This window comes from Silurus meridionalis, chromosome 24 (genome assembly GCF_014805685.1).
Source record: "Silurus meridionalis isolate SWU-2019-XX chromosome 24, ASM1480568v1, whole genome shotgun sequence".
Taxonomy (NCBI): domain Eukaryota; kingdom Metazoa; phylum Chordata; class Actinopteri; order Siluriformes; family Siluridae; genus Silurus; species Silurus meridionalis.
The window spans coordinates 2,251,962-2,259,154 of NC_060907.1; the positions used below are offsets into that span (position 1 = coordinate 2,251,962).

General features: G+C 37.1%; 1 protein-coding gene and 1 long non-coding RNA gene across 4 annotated transcripts in view; both read right to left on the reverse strand.

Moving 5' to 3' along the window:
- Positions 1 to 7,193, reverse strand: part of LOC124378386 (B-cell receptor CD22-like) — a 66,868-nt gene that overhangs the window by 2,288 nt on the left and 57,387 nt on the right. Inside the window, exons 1-2 of one of the 3 annotated variants that reach the window (XR_006924212.1) lie at positions 1,472 to 1,845; positions 984 to 1,232 (exon numbers count right to left, since the gene is read on the reverse strand). The exons of the other annotated variants lie outside the window; for them this stretch is intronic. The gene's annotated coding sequence lies outside the window, so the exon portion shown is untranslated. Of the gene's footprint in view, positions 1 to 983; positions 1,233 to 1,471; positions 1,846 to 7,193 lie in introns of those variants that run through there. 3 annotated transcript variants of the gene reach the window in all.
- LOC124378472 lies at positions 1,970 to 5,647 on the reverse strand. Its single transcript, XR_006924231.1, has 3 exons — positions 5,512 to 5,647; positions 3,215 to 3,283; positions 1,970 to 2,156 (listed from the first exon to the last, which is right to left on the reverse strand). It is a non-coding gene; the product is annotated as an uncharacterized LOC124378472 (long non-coding RNA).

The window sequence follows — 7,193 nt, forward strand, 5'->3', positions numbered from 1 at the left end:
TTTCTGAAAATCTAAAACAAAACAATTCTAAAACATTCTAAACCTCCTACAAATCACACAGGTCTGTTAAATCCCATAATAATCCCTTATATATTTTTGGAATAATTAACATGTGCTTCCTTCCATGTGAACTCCTGGACTGTTGATCAGGAATATCAGCTTTAAGTCTACACCATCAAGCAGCCTAAACTACATTTACCTTCTCAGTGAACTTGTTTTTACAAAATCATTATTCACACACTCAAAGTTACTGTAATTACTAAACATGTGAAATTACATCAGACTAAGATCTTAACTCACTCTATATTATTTTGTTTGATAGATAAAACCATTAACTTCAGCTGTGCATCAATAAAGCAAGATGAGTCTGTATGCAGAACAGTGTGTTTTCAGGAAGAAAGTACGTGTGGGAACAGCGATGAGAAGCAGAGTGTAAATGGAGGGTGGAGTCGGGAGAAGTGAGTGATGAAGATCCCACACCTGTATGTAATTTTAATAACATGTGTTCTGTGTTTCAGTGAGGGGCACCAAGGATAAAGGGAAAAGAGATAAGAGCCGTGTGTGTGTGTGTGTGTGTGTGTGTGTGTGTGTGTGTGTGTGTGTGAGAGAGAGAGAGAGAGAGAGAGAAATGAGTCGTGTAGGTTCTAGTGAATGAAAAGTGAAATTAAACGAGACTGAAAATAAAAATTCCAGTCGGCTTTAAGCTCTGTCTCCTTCTGACTGCTGTGGTGGACACAAGGCTCAGTGTTCAGCAGAAACTGAAGAACTAAAACCAAAATCCTCTCAGAGATCAGTGAAGGAGAGCAGGATTCTATAACAATACATGAATGAGTCTGTGATATTTAACATCTAAACTCCACTCAGACAAACTGCTATGACTCTGATACTGACATTTATCACTACCATTTTATTACACAAATCATTTGTGTTGTTTTACTTTATTAAATACTGAGATAATAAATAAGAAGGTCAATAAAACTCACATCTGACACTGAGGTATTGAGCAGGAGATGGGAGATGTTCAGATCCTCTTACAGCACAGTTATAACTGCCTGCATCCTCACTGCTGACCCTCTGCAGGTGGAGTTTGTTGCTCTTGAAGGTGTTTGTGGTTAAATCATGTGTGTTTTTGTACCAGATGAATGTTGGATCAGTCAGACTGCAGGTGGTTTTACAGGTCAGAATGACTGATTCTCCCTCTGTCACTTCTGCAGGAGCGATCAGCTGAAGATCTTAAACAATGAGAGAAACATTAAATCTGAATGACTAAATAATTCTCCAGCTAGTTTACCTCAATAAGTGATTGTGTTTTTATGCAGATAAAAAAACAACATTCTGTGTGTGATCACAGTAATAGAGTAAAAATTCTGAGAATCTTTTATACTGTGATTATTTAGAGAAACTTTACACTTTTTAATATGTAGTTTTTTCTTTAATTCACAGCAACCACACATTTCGGAGAGTCACGAACCGAAAGAAAATCCGTTCTGGACGAGTAATCCACAGGTGCGTTTGGGAAAGCGCGGCACTGGGCTGGAACACAGGCACTTAATCCACACAGTGACACAAATACAGCCGTACCGGGAGGATCAAGGTAATCCAGGGTACGCTCCGGAAGGGAAAGCGCCCGCGTGGAGAGAGAGAGGAGTCCGGGAAAACGGGTACGTAGCGGGACCGCGCATACGCCAATACACTCGCACATGAACCTACACTAACATGCATGAACATATAATAACGGACCCTGAGTGTGGGTGAATGAGGGGTTTATATTGGCTGTGTGATGAGCGAGTAAATGGAAGTCAGGTGTTCCCCATGAAGCCCAATTGCGAGCAGCTCTGTGCGGGCGGGGCATGCACAGGAGAAGGAGCGAGGTGCTTGGGGGAATGCCGAAGTCTGACAGCCGCCAAAGGGGCGTGGCAGTGGAATTCCTGACAGACACATGTAGAGAATAAGATTATTTTATTTTGGGGCGTTCCCAAAGCGTTACAACGCAGCGTCTCGTTCCCTCGGGGAACTAGGGTTTTCGAGCATAAACCGTATTTTTCAGGTCGTGCCACAGCATCTCAATAGGATTCAGGTCAGGACTTTGACTAGGCCACTCCAAAGTCTTTTTGTTCAGCCATTCAGCCATTCAGAGGTGAACTTCTGCAAAACTGCTGCAAAACACAAGTTCACTTCAGCTTGAAATCACGAACAGATGGCCGGACATTCTCTTTCAGGATTTTTTGGTAAACAGCAGAATTCATGGTTTCATTTATCACATCAAGTCTTCCAGGTCCTGGAGCAGCAAAACAGCCCCAGACCATCAAACTACCACCACCATATTTTCCTGTTGGTATGATGTTCTTTTCCTGAAATGCGGTGTTACTTTTACGCCAGAAGTAATGGGACACACATTTTCCGAAAAGTTCAACTTTTGTCTCCATGCAGACTATTTTTGCCCAGTCTCTTTCTTATGGGGAAGTCATGAACACTGACCTTAACTGAGGCAAGTGAGGCATGCAATTCTTTGGAATTTTTTTGTGGGGTTTTGTGACCTTTTGGATGAGTGGTTGCTGTGCTCTTGGGGTAATTTTGGTCAGCAGGCCACTCCTGGGAAGGTTCTCCACTGTTCCTTGTTTTTGCCATTTGTGAAAAATGGCTCTCACTATGGTTCACTGGCGTCCCAAAGCTTTAGAAAGGGCTTCAAAACCTTTTCCAGACTGACAGATCAATTGTTTTTACTCATTTGTTTCTGAATTTCTTTGGAGCTCGGCATGATGTCTAGCTTTTGAGGACCTTTTGGTCTACTATACTTTGTCAGGCAGGTCCTATTAAAGAGATTTCTTGATTGTAAACAGGTGTGGCAGTAATCAGGCCTGGGTATGGCTGCATGTTGTGTTCACTTGTGTTATCTTTTACTAAGATTTAAATTAGTTTGATGATTTAAAACATTAAAGTGTGACAAACATGCTAAAAATAAGAACACTTTATATATTTCCACACTGTGGGACGAATAAAGGTTTATCTTATCTTATCTTATCTTATCTAATCTTATCTTATCTTATCTTATCTTATCTTATATATATGTAATTGACATAGAAACAAAGACACCTGTGAATGAAGACACAATCTAATAATGATAAGGGGTAAGGCACTACTGCTTGTGCATGCACTAAACACTGTCACAACCGGAGCAAGAAGGTATCAATGATGATAAAAATGTGCAACTCACCTGAGATCGTTAGGAGAAACATCAGACAAAGTTGGGGTTCTATTTTGAGGGACATCATTAATAAAGGTTCTAAACAAAAAAAAAAATATATTTAAATAAAAATTACTTGCAAAAAGTAAAAAATAGTTCAAACCATTTTTTTTAGTTGAGAAAAAGACTGTTACTGGTAATACACATGTACTCTGTCTTACTCCTACTGACTTTCATTCCCCATCTCTCCAGCGCATACCTCCACCTCTCCATGCTCTTCTCCACCTGCTTCCTACTCTCACCACAAATCACAATATCATCCAAAACAACATAGTCCACGAAGACTCCTGTCTGACCTCGTCCATCAAACTATCCATCACTGAAAACAGGAAAGGGCTCAGAGCTAATCCTTGATGCCATTTTACATCCACCATGATCCAGTCTGTCATACCTACTGCACACTTTTCTGCTGTCACACTGTCATACATGTTCTGCACCACCCTCACATACTTCTCTGACACACCAGAATTCCTCATACAATGCCACAACTCCTCTCTCCACCCTGTAGTACGCATTCTCTAAATCCACAAACACACAACCCAACTCCTTCTGATCTTCTCTATACTTCTCCATCAACATTCTCAAATAATGCCTCCTTTGGCCAACAGTAGCCCAATTTCCACCGGTACCCTGTTGGCTAACAATAGCCGATTCAGTATGAGATTATGATTCGTGATCCGAATGTTAGATTTGACACATGTATTACTCCGGATGCCCTTCCTAATGCAACCCTCCTCATTTATCCGGACTTGAGACAGGCACTAAGAGTGCACTGGTTTGTGCAAACCTAATGGCTGGGTTCACCACGTTACTTTGAACTGATCACAAAAATCAAATATTTAAAAAAGCACAAGTAAAAACTGGTTCATGAATTAAATGTTAACAAATTTATCATTATGGAGTAATTTTCATCATTTTAGAATCCTCAATAATGTCACAGAATCATTAGATAATCAAAGATGAGATATGAAAACAATAATAGTCACAAATATTTCACATTTCTAATAGTTTTGACTTTGAATAGAAAGACAAAACCAAAAATAAAACCAACAAAAGTGTTAGTATTTACCCAATGGCCTTCCACAGTATATTACTTATACAAATCTCAACTTGCCTATTTGGCTTTCCACAATACATCACAAAAGATGATAGATAGATAGATAGATAGATAGATAGATAGATAGATAGATAGATAGATAGATAGATAGATAGATAGATAGATAGATAGATAGATAGATAGATAGATAGATAGATAGAACTTTATTGTCATTGCATTGTACAGGTACACACCAACGAAATGCAGTTTGGCATCTACCAGAAGTGCAAAATGTAGCAATTGTGCAAAAGTATAAAGGCTATAACAGTGCAGAGACGTGTGGACATAATTAAGAAGTACAGAAATGGTTCTAAACCTATGGCATTGAAGAGGATTATGCAGAAGTGATGGTTACGAGATTATGGCATTTATTAGCAAGCTGAATAAACAGTCTATTATATATATATAAATATATACACATTATATATACATACATGAATGTGAAATGTTGGGCAGAATGTACAGTAGGGATATAAAGATACATGTAGATAATAAAAGTGCAGATTTAATGAGGAGTAAAAAAGATATACTATGTAATATGTACATGTATAGTACAGAGGTTATATATAGTGTTTCATTTTGTGTTGGTTTTGTTTTTGTAGTGATCTATCTACATAATGACCTCAGTGGCCTTCAATAGTCACAGCTACAAAGCCTCGTGTTCAAGTGTGTAGAACAATTTGTAATTGTGTGTGGAAGAAACACCAGTACACACTCCAACACTGGTGTTTATCACACGTGTGTACACACAGATGTAACTATATACAGTCATCAATCCTACAGATTCTCTACATGACTCTGTTCATGCACAAACACATTCATTTACATAAAAACAACATCCCCAAAGCACCATATACACTAAATAACTTCATTTAAAGTGATTATATGGGTATATTTTGTTTTATTGTTGCAAATATGTTAATATCTAATCTTGTTTATAAATTGTTAAAAAACAGACACAGTCACAATATCATAATCATAATTCATCAGAATATTAAAGTTAAAACTCCATATTTCTCAGCACTGAGAGTCGATCAGTAAAATGTTTACAAAGGAAGCAAAACAAATTATTGGCACTGAATAAACAACAATAAAACTTTTTTTATGTTCAGGAAAAGTAAAGATTAAACTAATGAGTAAATTTAGCGATTGAAAATAAAACGTTTCTTACCGTGTTCCTCGACCTTCATGTACGACAATAAAACAGAGAATAAAGATATGTGTGAGAGTTGAAGAAATTGATTGTGTAAGTTGAGTTGTTTATAAGTCCTGTTTCCTCTTTCACTGATTTAGTTGCTGCAACTGAGGAAGTGTTGCTTTACAGTGTTAACACATTGTGTCTACATTGTGCACATTATTTTTACCATCTCAGTCCAGAAGTGTGAAAAGAAATGGAGGGGGATTAAGGTGAAGCCATTGCATATTCAACTGCAGAAGTGAAACACACAACATGGTCATCATCACGCTAAACCACTAAACACAAGTCATGACTTTTATAAAAATGATCAGTTTAATGTTTAGATTTAGTTTGATTGTTGTATATACGGTTATACTTGTGTCAAAACTTAATTTTTTATTGTTTCAGTATTGTGTTTAGTTTAAAAAGTAAAATCCTGATGATTGGAGGAGACTGTGGACTTGAACAGGCAGAAACAGTAGATTTTGCTTCTAAGGATGTAACACAGTGATCACCAGAGCAATAACAGTAGGAAGAAAACACAAAGGAGCCAAGTGACTTCTTTTATCTTACTTTGTGTTCCCCGTATTTCCCACCTGATGTCGCCATTGTCTCCTTCTGCCCCTCGTTTTTTCGTATTGTTTCCCCGTGTCTAATCCCTCCTGTGTATAATACACTCCTTATTTGTCTCTCTTTTTCAGTTTGATTGTTATGGTGCCTGTTTCCTATGGTTATTTTCCAGTGTCTCCCGAGTTTTTCTGTGAAAGTCGTTGCTTATCAGTTTTTTCTGCTTTTTCATGACAAAATTGAGATTTTGCACAAATTCATGTATATATGTTTCCCTTTTCAAGTTGTGGAATTTTGTTTGCTATATTCTATTGTTGTTTTGTGTTGTTGTTGTTTTTGGACATTCTAATTAAAGAATGAATTTTCCAACTTGTCCGAGTCTGTATCTGCTTTTTTTGGACTATAGTTTAACACTCATTTTCAAAACACTGGTCAGGTCTGTGAAGTCTGACCACAAATGTTTTTTTCAATATAATCACTGCTATACCAAATCTCATGTTTTAAATATTTATTTGCAGTGAAAAAAAAAAAATATTTGAAGCTTTGGCTAGATGAAGCCTCTACTCAGAAATTCTACTCAGAAGGCAGGAAGGTTTTAGCAAATTTCATTAGAGCAACAATACTGCTCACTTCATTAACAGCAAAAAAATTAACATAAATTCACTGCTTTAAATGAGTTTATAGCAGTTATTACTTTAGATTTATCAGTACAAACACATTAGCTGTTTAAATCTATAACACTGACCTGCAGTTTACAGTTTAGAGAAAGTAATACATCAGAAATATCATCAGTAATGTTAGATGACTAGCATGTTGCTAATTTACACACACATTCTGCATTGAAAGACTGATATTCTGTAATTCCTGCTACATGTGCTACATTGTAATGTTTTAAAGCATCAACTAGAGAATTATACTGCCTCTTCATCCGTTACTTCATCCTGTTGACATTTTTGTTGACATTAGGATTCTTCAATATCTGTTGCTCACAACACGAACAATTCAAACTCAATGGTTATATCTCCTTTATAACTGGAGAAAGTTGAAGGTACAAGGTATAGTGTCAGTAGTTTTACAAGAAACTGTTAGTTTTGCAAGAAAATAGCAAA